The sequence below is a fragment of the Pelophylax lessonae genome, assembly GCF_965119305.1.
Source record: "Pelophylax lessonae genome assembly, chromosome: 2".
In the NCBI taxonomy this organism is placed as follows: Eukaryota; Metazoa; Chordata; class Amphibia; order Anura; family Ranidae; genus Pelophylax; species Pelophylax lessonae.
This window is the reverse complement of record NC_138769.1, coordinates 429430164-429445872: the sequence shown is the minus strand read 5'-3', so window position 1 is coordinate 429445872 and position 15709 is coordinate 429430164. Positions and strand designations below refer to the sequence as shown.

The 15709-nt window shown below is 40.3% G+C and overlaps 1 protein-coding gene across 4 annotated transcripts in view; it reads left to right on the top strand.

Annotated features, from left to right (window-relative positions):
• FRMPD4 (FERM and PDZ domain containing 4) overlaps positions 1 to 15709 on the top strand; it is a 587249-nt gene that overhangs the window by 344671 nt on the left and 226869 nt on the right. Inside the window, exon 1 of one of the 4 annotated variants that reach the window (XM_082245221.1) lies at positions 4334 to 4455. The exons of the other annotated variants lie outside the window; for them this stretch is intronic. The gene's annotated coding sequence lies outside the window, so the exon portion shown is untranslated. Of the gene's footprint in view, positions 1 to 4333; positions 4456 to 15709 lie in introns of those variants that run through there. 4 annotated transcript variants of the gene reach the window in all.

The window sequence follows — 15709 nt, the reverse complement described above, 5'->3', positions numbered from 1 at the left end:
ATGGCAGTGGTCACATGATAAAGGAATGTTTCAGGGAATGGGGGCTGTCATTGCCCACCTTCTTTTGAACATACCATTTGCCAGGCTATTATAATCTGTTCCTATTTGTTGATAGATGCTGTTTTAGCTGGATTCGTAGTTATGAAAAAATGTTATATTACACCAAAATAAAGGACAACCTTGTTGGTTTTCGGCAAATCTGCGAAAGAATGATATTCACAAAAGGGGGTTCAATATATTGGCAATAATTATTTTGAAGGCTAGGTTCACTTTAAGTTAAATGTTACACTCGTATTTAGGGTGTAACATGTAACTTGTTGCTAAGGACCGAACACCCACACCCCCTGAGCCCCTACCCTCATTGACAGCAGGTGGGGGTTCCTCTTCCCCGCAAGCCACTGTCACATCTAAAAATCAGCATGGCTGAGCAGGGCTCCACCCGGACAGCTGCGTCATTCATTCACAGAGATCTGTGAATTAATGAGCTACAAGCCCTGTCTGCCACCAGGACAGACGGCTTTTGGTTCTCAACAGACTATGAGTGCACTGATCAGTGCACTTGTAGTCCATTCACCCTTCCTCCAGCTTTCTAAACAAATGCCTTTACAGAGGTATGAACAGAAAGCTGGAGGGAGAGTGTGCTGGAGCCTGAATCCACTGATCGCAGGTGCAATGCTTTGCTGTCCTAGTCTGTTTAAAAAAAAAAAGAAATGCACATTTTTTTACCTGCAAAAATATGCACATTTATCATTGTTTCCTAAACTGTGAACTTTAATGTATACCTGACCAACTAACAAATATGTTTCTCTCAGTTCTGTCTTATACTACAATGTCTAACATAAAGCCAAGAATATTGATATGATCCCTCCAGTTAGCAGAGGGTAACAAGTTAACCATGTTTACCTAAGATATTTTTTAATGCTGGGATAGTGTTGACAGTGTTGCATTATAGATCCCACTGAGACCTTGGGATCAGCTCCAATTAAGCTTTTGTCAGCACAAGGCATGTGTAAATATATTACCTTCTTTGTGCTGTGCTTTCCTCCTAATAAGGATAACCCACTTCTGTTCTGTTTTTTTTGCTCCTGTAAGCTCAAGAACGTGTAAGCTCCACTACGACGAAGATTGATTTGACTGTTCTGCCTGTAAAGTATAATCAAAAATACCATATATTGCAGTATATTGCTTTATTAGTATTAACAACATTGTTTATAATGTGTTATGTATTGGACATTAAAGCTGAACTCCAGCTTTTGATACACTTTACATAGTTTGTTTGGGCCAAGCTGGCCCAAACGAACTATGACCCTCACTAACATGTGAGGCTGTTGGATGTGCGGTATAAACTGTATGTAGCTGAGTTTAAGCCGAGACTTCCTATCTCATATCCGGAACACAAGAGAGTCTATCTGATTGCGACTCAGTCATTCAGAGAAAGTGATGTATTCTAGCAATGAATGAGTCAGAGAGGCGGGCTGAGGATGTCACAATTTCTGACTCAGCCGATCAGAGGAAGTTTTGTATTTATTGCTAGAATACATCGCTTTCTATGAATGTCTGAGCGCTGATCAGATAGATTCTTTTGTGTTTCGGGTATGAGACAAGAAGTCTCGGCTCAAACCCGGAACACAGTGTGGTATGCTGTATGCAGTGCCATCTTAAGAGCCTTAAAGGGCACTGGGGCCCTGTCTACACAATCACCCATGAGAATAAAAATGCAAATTATCGATAAGGCAATATTTATTGGTGCAGCAGTGCAAGGCTAATGACAGCTTCCAAGTTCGGCGGCTGGGTCAGGTGAACACACACATGGACGGGAGTCAGACTCGACTGTCCTGTGTGTGCCTGTTCCCGTGGAGGTGGACAGGCATTCCTGCAGTTGTGGGCTCCCCCTTCATGGCCCAAGTAGCCTGACAGCAGTGCAGGGCCGACAGGCGCTTGCCACCTGATAAGTTCGGTGGCGGGATGCACAGGGGAATCAGGATTAATGCTTGGCTGGGGCTGGGTCGCTGGGCAGGTGGGGCCCCCGGGCAACTGCCCAGCGTGCCCATTCGGCAAGATGGCCCTGGCTGTATGTAGCCTCAGCTACATACAGTTTATACAGCATATTCAAGGCCTCACATGTTAGTGAGGGACAAAGTTAATTTGCAAAAACTTAAAAGGTATGGCGCTCAACAGCAAATTAAATCACAGTGATTAACAAAATTATAAGAACCACAAAGGTGCTAATGGTGAATGCGTCAAACTTAAGTACTCAAACAAAAGTGACAATATATAAATTAAGTCTATAGTGCTCAAAATCATCAAAGTGTTAATCCAAATGACAGCAGCAGATGGAAAATCACGGACTTGATAGGAGTGTGTTCCTTAAAGCCACCACCTCCACACGCTCACCCAGTGCAAGCAAATATACCTGCTTACCAGAGATATAGGACCCCTTAGTTATAGGGGGTCATTATAGCATATTTCTTTCCACATTTGATCCGACCAGGCCCTTCACCAATATTAAATGGCACTTGTTTGTAGAGCAGGTACTCTCTCCCATAGAGAGTGTATAGCCAGGCCAAGAGTTAATTCAGGACCAAGATATAAGTAGAGAGAAACAAAGAGGCTCTCATGGTGCAGTAATTCATGATAAAACCATTTAATGTTTGAAATCACACTTACTACAATCCAAAGTATCAAAAGCCTTCAGTGCAGGAATCTTGGTTACAGAGAGTGGGAACGCCGCTAACACGATCCGTCTGCGTTCCACTTAACCAGAAGTTGCGATCTCACGTTTCGTCAGTCCGTGCTGACGTCATCAGGGGATCATCAAAGTTAATTTGGGCCAGCTTGTAAAGTGTATCAAAAGCTGGAGTTCAGCTTTAAAGAAAAGCTGTACCCAGTGGAATTCGGGGGTGGCCATTGCTGATGCTTTATGATAATGCTAGCTGCCTGGCTGTCTATGGAATCAATCCCTTATAAATTGGTAACTAGAAACAAGCAAACAGATCATAAAAGTCAGAGTGTAGGCCAAACTTCTAATCTGCACAAGTCACTGAATCAGCACAACAGCTAGGGAACCTAGTAGTTTTAGAAGAACAGGTCAGCAATGAAGGGCTCCAAACTTCTTCAGTATAGCAAAACTCTAGTTCTTTTTGGAAATCCCCTTCTACCTGAAGCTCCTGCCACATCTTTTTTTTTTTGTTTTATTTTTTTCATTTAAACCCCTCTATGCATCATTTAAATCCAGCAATTTTCAGTCATTTGATTTCATGGATCCTCTTACTCCTCTTCTTCCTCCATTGGTGGGCTGGTCCTGAATGTATAAGAGGAGGGCATCATGATGTGGTGGTACTCTCTGCAACATTATTCTGTGAGTCTTGGGCAGTCTAATGACATGCCTCCAGAAGACAAGTACTTGACTTTCTTGGCTCACAATATGTAGGTTAAATGATGTTGGGCATCATTCAATCCCAGAGGTATGGTACTTGCAGAAAAGTAAGTCACTGGTGAATGCTGCTACAAATAGGATGAGTATTGCAGCCAGGACAGCTCTATGTAAGTGATTGGCAGTCATTTCAACACTGGAGAAGGTCTTTAACGGAGTTGCAAAGGTAGAAGGTTTTTTTTTTTTTCATTCTATGCATTAATATTATGCTGCTGTCAATCAAAGTCAGATAGCCAATCAGGATGGGGCCGAATGGCAGCTCGGCCCGGGTGCCTCTATACCAATGCGCATTCTGTGAGGGCACTCAACAGGAGGGAGGGGCTAGGAACAGCGAAGGGGGACCTGAGAAGAGGAGGACCTGGGCTGCTTTGTGCAAAACCACTGCTCAGCGAAGGGAAGTATACATTTTTTGTTATTGTTTAAAAAAAAAAAACATGTGACTTTACAATCACTTTAAGTTTCCTTGAACCCAGTAAAGTGCATGTTTTCCATTGTATCATTTATGGCAATACAAATGAAATCTTTTTATTGGTCTAATGAATGCTTTGGTTAGATACATCCGCAATGTTTATTTCTGACAACGAATGTGTCCTGATTGACTTCAAAGAGCAGAGAATAAGTATGAGAGAAATTGGCAGCTTGCAAACACTACACAGACTGCAGAATGTGGCATAGATATGAGGCAGGATTGGAGCACCATGGTGGTCACTTCATGCTGATCAGATTCACTCATGTCATATCATATGATGCTACTTAATACTGTGGGTTTTAGCGCATAAAGCTTTGCTGTAGGCAAAAACTACAGCTGACAGTTCAAAGAAAATGAGTTGCTTGGACAACAGTAATAAGAAGAGCTAATTTTAAAACAACACATGATTTCCCTGCCATTGATAGAAGGAGGTGGGCATGCTGACAGTGCCATAATTCAGTGTTGGATATCGTTATGCGTATATAAATTATTCTGTGTCAATACTACAAAAGCTTGCCCAAAAGCCTTGAAGTCCCCATGTTCTTGCAGTAAGGTAAGCAAAATCTATTGTGTTTGAATTAGCTCCTTATATACTCAATGCATGTCTCTTTGTTCAGGTGCATTGTGCTATTGTGTATTGTTTATTTCAGAGAAAATAGTTATATAAGCGTTAACTATCAATGTAGAATTTAACAAAGCAGCCTTATTGAGATGTTAAATAGGAATAATGCTTCTAGCGAGTTATTTGAATAGTTTGAGTGACTACCTGTGTCATTTAAATTATTTGCAGTGCAAGTTCCCTTCAGAAAATGACATGAAGCATTTTACTTTTCAAAGCTGTTTACTTTGGAAAATGTAGCTTATACTTCTAAAATGTCTTAATTTATTTTGGAGCTAGGTGATGATTTTGCTCTATTCATACACCTGGCTTTTATGTAAAAACTGGAATAGTTTAGATACAATGCATATAAACATAAAGCAGTGGTACCTGCAGAAAGCCCTGGCTGGGGATTTGATCAATCAGAATGGTTGGAATACCCTACTTCCCAGCAAAACTACCCTACTACCCCTGCCTCCCTCCTTTTCTGCTCTACATAGACCTAAACCTCCATGCTTGGTCACACTAAGTGTATTTGTGGGGTCTGCAACATGGTACATTGGCAATAAACACTCAGAGACCTGTTGCAGAAAACAGAACTGTACTGAAATTGAAGTGCAGTGATGCACAACAAGCCCGGCAGGAAGACAATGCAACTGGGTACACTCACAGGATGTATAGTAATAAGTAGTAGCAGTAGGTCTCAGGTGTGCTGAAAAGGAGGGGAATGCAGTCTGGATGGTCCGTACCTAGGTAAAAAATGCTTGTAATTATACTTCAGTATACCATAGTAACATCTGACAAAAATATCTAAAAACACTGAAACAGCAGACTGAAAATTAATAATTGTGTCATTCAAAACTTTTGGCCAGGACTGTACGTAAAGTGGTTCTAAAGCCTTATGGTTTTTCACCTTAATGCATTCTATACCTTTTGTGCTGCAGCTTTCCCCCAGACCCCACTTTTTCTTACCTGAGCCTGATTTGATCAAACAATGTGCATGAGCTCAGTGGCTCCCTCCTCTTTGGAGAGATTGATAGCAGTGGGAGCCATTGGCTCCTGCTACTGTCAATTAAAAGCTGTGAGACGGGAGTGGGGAGTGGGGCCGTGTCCCGCTGTCTGTGTCAATGTACGTAGCAGTGGGACTCAGGAGCAAGCAAGCACGAGTGCCCCATGAAAAGCAGCTTTCTGTGGGGGCACCAGCCAAAGAGGAGGGGCCTGGAGAGCCGGCAGGGGACCCTAGAAGAAGAGGATCAGGGCTGCTCTGTGCAAAACCATTGCACAGAGCAAGTAAGTATAGACACATTTCTTATTTTAATTTTTTTTAAAATAAGGCTTTAATAACACTTTAAGGGCTCATTTCCACTCGCTTTAACTTCAACGGACATTAAAGTGCCTACCACTTCAACATGCTTTTTTGATGTGTTTTTGATGCTCCTGCAAAGCTTTGGTGGTGCTTCAATGATGCTTCGTTGGTGCTTCGATTATGCTTTGAGGGTGCATCAAAGATGCTTCAGTTGTGCTTTATAAAGCTTTATTAAAGCTTGGTAGATACCCTGTGTGTGTGATGATAACACACCCTCCAAAACAAAGCAAAGCTAAAGCTGAATTAAAACCTCTCAAAAGCTTCAGGTGCTCCAAGCGAGCTTCTATGGAGGCTTTGAAGACTTCTATGGAGGCTTTGAAGACATTCTAAAGCACCATTACAGCGACACTGGGTATAAGCTGTAAGCTAACCATTTTATTTAGTGACAGGGGCTTTGACTGGCTTTTAGAGAGCTTTTAAAAAGCATGTCCAATGCCATGTTTTAAAGCAAGTGTAAACGAGCCCTAAAGGAGATTTATAGTCAGATCATATACTTTCATTCTTCAGCATTGTAATAGCGGCACAAATGTTAGTTATTTCTGACAAACATATAAGCTTATTTGAAAACTCTCCTTTCATGTTGTGAGTGCTGCCTGTCTGCTGCCCATCTCTTTAGACAACTTCCTAAATTCCCTGAATGCTTTCCAGCTTCTCTTCTTCTCATTCCTTTGGTTTATATTCTATTGCTAAGGATTACTTATACCCTGTTATTTTGCTTACAAAAATGGTTTGCACCGCTCAAGGCAGACCATCAAAAGTTACACCACCATAGGTGGAACCAGGTAGCTGTCTGTAGAGCGCTGGGTGCCTGCCAGGGTCCGTAACCATGGAGTGGAGACAAGGGAGAGCAAAGGCGGTGGGACATCCAGCCTAAAATCTTGATGTTTATTTTTAAATCCATTGTAAGAAATATCATGACATGCACTCCCAGTTCAAAGAACAATTCAGCAGACGCGTTTCACACAACTGTGCTTAGTCATTGCTGATGATGTTAGTTTGCTACCTGCAAACTCTGATTCTTATACTTACTCTGCCTCCTGAAACTTTTCTTCTCAGCACCTCTGTACTTCAGCGAGCTCTGTAAATCATTTGACACAGCAGTGCATTTTCACAGGTTATAGAAAATATATGTCACAGAATTTAATGGATAAGTTCACCTTTCCAGAAAAAATAATAAATACACATATTTTTGCAGAAAATATGTGCGTTTATTATGTTTTCCTGCAGGAGCCTGGAAAGCATTGCACACATGATCAGGGGATAATGGGTGCAATGTCATGCTTCTGCAGACACACCCTGTCTGTTTAAAAGCTACAATGCTTGTGAATAAACTATAAGCATGCTCATCAGTGCTCTTGCAGTTCATAAGTTGTCCTGGCTGATGGTATTTGTAGTTCATTCATTTACAAGAAACTGTCAATGAATGACACAGCTGTGTGGGGGAAGCCCCATACGATCATACTCTTTTTAAAAAGTGACAGTGAGTGCAAGGAGAAGATTCTAATACAATGAATACTATTAATCTAGAACTCAAAAGCTGTTAGCACCACAAATGACAAAACATTGTGTAACAAGCACAAGTGCTGCACTATGTAAACATAACAAGTGTAAACCTTGTAAATGCAAACAAAAAAATGTGAATGAATATGCAAGAAGTCCAAATTAAAGGACAGGAACAAATATCAAAGTGCAAAATTAGATATAAAGTGCGAAGTGCAAAAGGTGCAAGAAATTGTGCTACCTAATAAAGTTCAAGTAAATGTGTAAAGAAGCCCACTCTATAGATCCCAGTGGTGTTCATCCAGATCACTGTGGGTAGCAGCCCAGAGTGTCCATATGTTCACATTCAATGAATGTCACCAGGGTGTGATTATCCACCACCAAAAGAGGGTAAATACAGTTACCAGAAGAAAATGGACTTAAATACCAGCTGCACTGAGTCATATAAGCTGATATAAGCATATATCGCCAGAGAAATGATCCATCTGTATCACAGCATGGGACACACCATATAGCTATAGAGGAGACACCCCCTCTTGGTTGCATCACACGAACCATGAATCCATATAAAAATAAAGCATCTCCACATAGTGTAAAACCGCAAACTACGAAAGGTTGGAACACTTACAACAAGTATGAATCACAGCGCTTATCAACTCCAGCATAGACATAATCACAGAAGACATGTGGTACGCAATGGCCTGGATAGGACTCGACCTGATGTGCTTCGTCTACATAGACATCATCTGGGGCCAGGAGAAGATTACCTGCCCACTTTTACGTTAAGGGAGGATTGGGGAAACTGGCCTAAATATGGTTCGAACATGTAGCATGTTCCAAAAGGTGAACGTAGCCTTTAAGGAAGCAAATGATTGGGGTTTTTTTTAAACTTCATGATCATTCAGATAAATTGGGGGGTGGCTAGAAATTGAAATTCAGTGTGGAAATAACTATATGATTTAAAATTTTGGCCACAAATTAAAAATCATATCCTCAGCTCTTTCTGGTCACAAGGTACATAGGCAGCTTTCTGCCCTACTGATGCTTCCTGGGATACTGGTTTTATTAGGTATATTCTATTCTTATCCTCTTCATAACTTCATAGTAGACACTCTTTCTTAAAATTCTTATCAATTGAAGTCACTCTTTCTCAGGAAGTGCCTAAATTAAATAAAGGTGAATATTAATTTGTAATCCCAAATTAATCATTTTTTAAAAAAGAATTGCTTTATCTGCATTATTTCATGTATGATATAATAGCATTAGCTGCAACTTTAAAACATTCTGCTTAAGTAGAGATGTAAAGCTTTATGCTTTTCAGTTGCAGAGGGTTTTTTTTTTTTTTTTGGAACATTGAAGCAGCAACTGCTATTAGCTATCATATTCTTAGAATATTACATTTTAGCCTTTTTGGTATAGGTTGGTATATGCATGGCTGCCATTGACCATGAAATCCTATTCAGAAATCATTATTTCTTGTAAGGTACATATGTTGGATTAAATTAGTTGTCTCTCAGAATCAATTTCCTGAACAAAGATATGTTGGAAATTAAACTGCGTGTTATACAAAGAGTGCTGTATAATAAAGAACCACATTAAACAGTGGAATATGCTTTTTTAATGCATATGCGGTATAGGTCACCAGATAATAGAATGTCCAATTATTATACAGATATAGACATAACTGTTATTCCATAAAGAATTCTTATTCTGAAGTGTTCATTCTTAAATGCAAAACGTTATGTCAACAAATAAGTTGCTCAGGCTTCACCTGAGTGATTTCTGACTGGTTCCCAGGGGTTTATTACATTAAGAATTATTGCTCAAGAATAACAAAGAAGTGTGAAAATTGTTCCTTCCTAAAGTATCTCAAGATTTTTTCATATCTGTTCACTCTTTTATTTAATATAAGCCTGATATTTATTGGGTTGTGACATCCGTTCTGAGTTGCTAAGTATAAACAGCTATCCTATTATTTATCTATTTTCACTGTCTAAGATTCCCTAGTTAAAAAACGATTAATTAGACGTTGACGCTGTTATTCACCCACTTTAGAATGTTCATTGGTATTTCCTTCACTAACGTTAAATTGTTTTTGCATTTTGTAATGGATTCTGCAAAATGTTGGTTTCTTATTCATTGCATTTATATTACTTAGAAATATAGAAGGTGTTCATGTTTTTATATAACCTAACTTTTTCTTTTTAGTTTTGGATATAGTGGATCAGAAGTTCTAACCCCTCCTCACTTTAATAACATAGTATGTTGTGTCTGTCTTCCCATTGGAGAAATCTCCTATCCCTTTCTGTCAAGACAGACAAATAGTAAGAGCAAATATCACCAATAGAGGTATAGATGCCAGTAAAAACCTGACAAAGGCTCTAACTCTATCCCCACTCAATAAAAAAAAAAAAAAAAAATGTTCTGAATGTGACTCAATCCAGTGAACCAGTGTTCAGAATCTGGCAAGAGACTATTCTTTATAGCTTCATAAAGCTATATAATATAGCTTTATAAAGATCCAAAGAAGTGACAACAGTGAATGATCAGTTAAAGTGATTGTAAATGATCACCTTGTAAAACAACCCATTCAGTTTAAAATAGAAATGAAAGGCAAAACATTTTTGTATAGATTTTTTAGATAGCTAAATGATAAATACGTTTTTCCCCTTTTTTTATAAGTGATCACATTCCATTTTTTCTCAGCTGCATAAGAGCTGGGGGAAAGAGAAGCAGCAGCACACTGAGCTTGCCAGTAAAGGGCTGTGCAGCGGGGGTTTGTCAGGACAAGTCTGATCATTGGAGGAGAGTACAATGAGTACATAGCTAGATAAGCAATACAAAGAGAACAGGATACTTTCTCATACAAGTACATGGTAGAGCATGTACATATCAGGAATATGAAGTATTGGGGTAACCAACTGATTTACTATTATTTTTTTCCTAGATCAAATTATGTTGATTGTCAGTAAAAGTATTTAAGAACTTTTTGAGTTTAAAAACAGATATACACATAAACACATGTTCTCAATTCACTTAAAAAGTAAATATTTGAAATTGATGCATGTTTGTTAACTACAAATATTATTCACTTAAAGGAGAAATGTAGAAAATTAAATAAAATAGACATTCATACTCATCGCCAGGGATGTAGCATCATTCTGATGCTGCAGCTGTCCCCTGCTTGCTCTAAGACTGAGAAGCGAGTGATCACCTGACTGCTGATCACTCTGTTCTTGATCCATTCTGAGCAGAGAGCAGTAACTGTCATTCGCCAGCTCTCTGTTCTGCCCCTCCAGTGCTCACTGGAAAGCTGGGCTGTGAAGGGAGCAGGAGCAGCTGGCTCAGCATCTCAGTGGCATCTCAGGCATCTGGGTGGATCCTTACATTATTGTCGGAATCCTGACTGGAGCGGCTTTGTGATGTCACCTGATAGGGGGCTTTAGCCCACTGTCTTCTCATTCCGAGTCACAGGAGACCACAAGTAAGTGCACTCCTGTGACCCAGATAAGAAGCATAGCCAAAAAAGCTTTGACCATAGTCCTCTTTTTGTAATTTTTTTTAGTTTTTAGGTATACATATATAAATAAATATTTAAGCTAAAACTTTAGCACATAGTGTATGTAAAACAAACACAGATAATTATTACTGGCATTACAGCTATCTATATAGCACTAACAATTTACACAGCACTCACATACTGTCCGTTCATATTAGTCCCTGCCATCAAAGGGCTTACAATCTATGGTCCCTATCTCACATGCATGCATACAAGCACACACATATCAGGGCCAATTTGGAAAAGAGACAATAAATGAAACTGATTCCAAATAGCAAGGCCATTAGTGCCTATTTAAAACTATCATGTCATAAACTGAGACAGTCTTTAACTATCTGGCTGTTAGTGAGATTCATCATCTAAATAATAAGTTACTGTATACAATGACCAGAGTCTATGTGTCTCTTCTGACAGCAGTACAAAATAATGAATAAAATTTAATAAAAAATATATTACAGTTAAAAACCATATATCCAAAATCTGTGAAAATGTGGACCATCTAGCCATGGTAAAGACAGCTGGGAAATATGAAAAGATGATGGCATCTTTTTTTCCGTTGAAATTAAAACATAATTATTTTTTCGTTTTATTGCTGCTCACTGCTGCAATGGTATTAGGAAATCAAGCTACTGTGCGTGACTAGTAAAGAAAATGATGTTTTTTTCAAAACATATCCGTAAACTAGCTGGTTGCTATGGGACCACAGCGTTTGAATTATACCAGCCTAATCAAATCAGCTCCCAGCAAATTGTAAATATTTATGGAATGGTTTCAAAACGCAAATTTTGAAGGGTTGAAGGGTTTTATCTCCTTCAGCAGTTGATAATACTGATATGTTTTATTTTGTAAGCACAGTAAAGACATAAAACATTGGTTGGATGTTACATACACAGGCCTCAATAAAGTTTAAGGCTGCATTCACATGTCAGTGTATAATCGCGGGCAGAACCAAAGCTCTTGTACTTTTTGGAGCGTATTGCGTCCCGCGATTTTGTTTGCGCGATGTTGCCGCGATTCGGCGGGCGTAAATCGCGGCAACATCGCTCGGCGTTTGGGGGGCTATTGCAAATCAACGGGCAACGCTAGGCGTCCCGCGATTTGCAATAAATCTCCGAATCGCGGGCGGAACCGCGACGGTTCTGCCCGCGATTATACACTGACATGTGAATGCAGCCTTAAGGGTAACCTCCTAGTAGCAAGGCAGGATGGGTTGATGCCATCTCTGTGAGTTTTTCAGCCAGACTTCGGGAAGTACATAAATGGCCTAAACCTATAACAAGCACATTACCCAACTTTAGTCACAGCTGCACAGTTTTTTCACCTCTTCCCTGTATAGGCATTTTTTTTTTAGGCATTTTTTTTTTTTGGTAAAGGTGAACTAACCCTTTAAGGGCCTGTTTACACCAGGTCAATTGCACTGCACTTGGCAGCCTTTCCCAGCGTGGTTCCAATGCTTAGACAAGGCAATTTGCCCTGTTTACAATTTGGTCAGTTTCCGCCACGGTGCTGCATTGGTTTACACTTTGTGACATTTCAATAAAGTTTAAAAAGGTTACAGTGCAATGTGCCATTTACAGCAAATCAGCACAGCTCACAACAAGCGGCTGCTTTCTAACACTGCATTAATCATCTGCCCCTACTCAAGATGGCCATGGCTAGAAATGTTAGGGGGTAATTTTCAAAGTGATTCTCCAACAAAATAAAGCATGGAGGTATGGATGGATGGGTGTGTTTGCTTTGAATATTACAAATGAATTAAACTGTAACTCCACTTTTGTTGAGAAAAAAAAAAAAACATCCCCTCTGCTTAATCTACAGTATCTCACAAAAGTGAGTACACCCCTCACATTTTTGTAAATATTTTTTTATATCTTTTCATGTGACAACCCTACACTTTGCTACAATGTAAAGTAGTGAGTGTACAGCTTGTATAACAGTGTATCTTAGGCAGACTTCTGGGAAAATTGGTGAGCCAATCACACAGGCAGGAAATTATGTTTCTGGGGTGTGGTCAGTACACATTCTGTGTACAGAACACCTCCAAGGTAATTTTAATAACACATTACAAATCATATTGTAATTGAGTCACAATTGTATATGCTATATTGTTTTTTCTTTATGTAGCACAATTCCAATCCGTTTTTCTGCATATGGGTCCCCCTGGGTTACCGCTAGCAACAACAGCACATTTAAGCATGTTTCTCCAAGTGTGTTTGGGTTTTTGTATTTATTTTGTAACTTGGATAGGAGAAGAGATGAGTGGGATTCTCCTTGAACTGAACGATGCACAATTTGGCGGGGACACTTGAAAAACGCTATTTTGGCGCTGACTTGACACTGGCTGAATGTCTATCAACGCTGGCTTTACGCTGGTTAACGCTGGCCGGATGCCTGTTAATGCTGAACTGACTTGTGACTGCTTTCTGACTAAAGAAGTCCTCTTTGAGCTCCCTTAAGCACTCTTGCTGAGGTAGCTACTTGTATACCGCTGCACTGCTGAACACTTCATGGCCCACACTGGCGCCCCCTTGCTCTCAATTATCTTCAGGGCTTAGACAATGGCACCCCCTTTCTCTAAGCTTCCTCTACTGATTAGCTGGCTCCCCGATCCATTTGACCTTCTGGAGTGGCCCCCTCTCCTAGGAAGACCCCTGGGCAGTTTCGAGTACTCACAACACTGCTTTTCCTGGAAACTTCTGCCCAGCAGCTCCACTCGGTCAGCAACACTTTGGATCCTCTTCCTGCAGCCCAGCTTAACCTCCGGTCCTCCAGGTCGACTGCCCAGGACACTCACACTTGCTCTGACAGGAGGAGAGACAGACATCAGCCTCCCCCTGGGACACTGCTTCCCGCCAAATACGCTCTGTCATATGCTCCCCTCAGACTTATATCTGATCCCAGGGTGCATTGCGGCAAACTCCGCCCACTGAGACAGCTATAAGCCCTGGTGCACTATTGGTCAGGTTTCCTCCACTGTCCAATAAGAGCCCTCATTGGATACAGCGGGGAGACTCCCCAGACTCAACAGACAACACCTGGAAACACATGATAGCCTAACTGAATGATCAGGCCCCCCTAATAAGCAGACAGGGCCAAAATGTACTTTTCATGGCACCTACCTAGGAGGGTGCTACATCTATTTGCTATTTTTTCCCCACAAAAGTGGAGTTACCCTTTAAATGGTGTTTTTAGTTTGTGATACACAGATACAGTTAAGTTCTTCTTTAAATAGCACCTGCTGTTTGTGTTGTGTACATTAGAAGGCTGACAGGCTGCTAAGATCTGCTCCCATATACACTTCCATATACACTGACACGTGAATTGATTGTGACATAATTGTGAACTTTTACATTTTTCCACAACTACATGGGGGAATGAGGGTTTGCTATAAAGTGCTTTTGCTGCTTGTTCAGATTGTGAAAAATGTAACTCTAGGCAGATATAAAAGACACATATATATATAGCTCTGTATTAATATACCATTCATTGTATTTTTTTTAATGCAATCAGTGTAAGTAACTGAATATCATGAATTATGTTAAAGCCTAGTACACACTACTCATTTTTTTTCGCTCAACCTAGCAGGGCTGAACAGAAAAAAACTGACAGGTCAGGAAGAGCCGCTGTACTTACTATGCAATGTTTGTACAGCGATCTCCCCTGCTGTGCTACTTTGTTCTGACAGAGGGACAGCCCCCCTGTCAGAACATTCCCGTCAGTGCTCTCAGCCATTGGCTGGGAGAGATTATCGGGAGCCAATCAGAAGACATTCTTCGATCATGCCCCATTCTACAGAAGCCAGCAGAATTGTCGGACCAGCTGCAGTACACATGGGCCTGAATGTTGGACGGCTTTTATTGAACCGGACGATTCCGTTCAACAGCCCATGTGTACTAGGCTTTAGACTTATATCAGCCTATTGAAAATCCTGCACAGCAAGTCTAGTGCAAAAGAAAGAAACCGCTCAAGGAGCCAATCAGTATATTGACAAATGTTGTAGGGGTCAGGGTAGGCAGCAGGCAGTGGAAAATTCCATTATCCAAACAAGGCTAAAGGCAGGTGGCAATCGGAAACTTAATTTTTTAGGCAAAGGGTCAGGGTAGACTGTGATCAGTAATGTAATCTGTTTTACATTCAAAGGGTCAGGGCAGGCAGCAATCGGTAGCATATCCCCAATTAAGGCAAGGATCAGGGTAGGCAGCAATCAGTAACATAATCTGTTTTCCAGGCAAAGGGTCAGAGGAGTTGGTAGATAGCAGTCCATCCATTATCCAAGCAAAGTCAAGCAAACAAAACAATCAGAGCCAAGACATTTAGTACAAGTGCTAAAATCAAACACTAGTTATTCAACTGCGTTGTCCTGTACTATATAAGACCAAGATATTCACGTAATGAGCAACATGAATCGTTTTATAGTAGATTGCCAGAGGATTTCATGCGATTTTGGCTCCTTACCCCATTCACGGCACAGTTTGTTCCCAATTGGGGTGTCGGAAGGGGAGGAGTAAGATCCATCTGATACGGGTTATATGTGATTCTTGCTGATACTATTAAGTTCTACATTTGCTATGATACATGCATATCTTTTTTGTTCCTTTGGATGTCTCTAGGAGCCCTGTATCTCCACTTTAAGGACATCGTTTGTTTCTATTTTTGTATTTTCTCGATATAAAATAAATACATATTTTGAAAGAAAAGCTAACACTATGACATACCAGTTTACAGTATTTATGGAAATAATCCTGGAAGAAATAGGTTATTTATCTGTCCTATATGAGAACCAC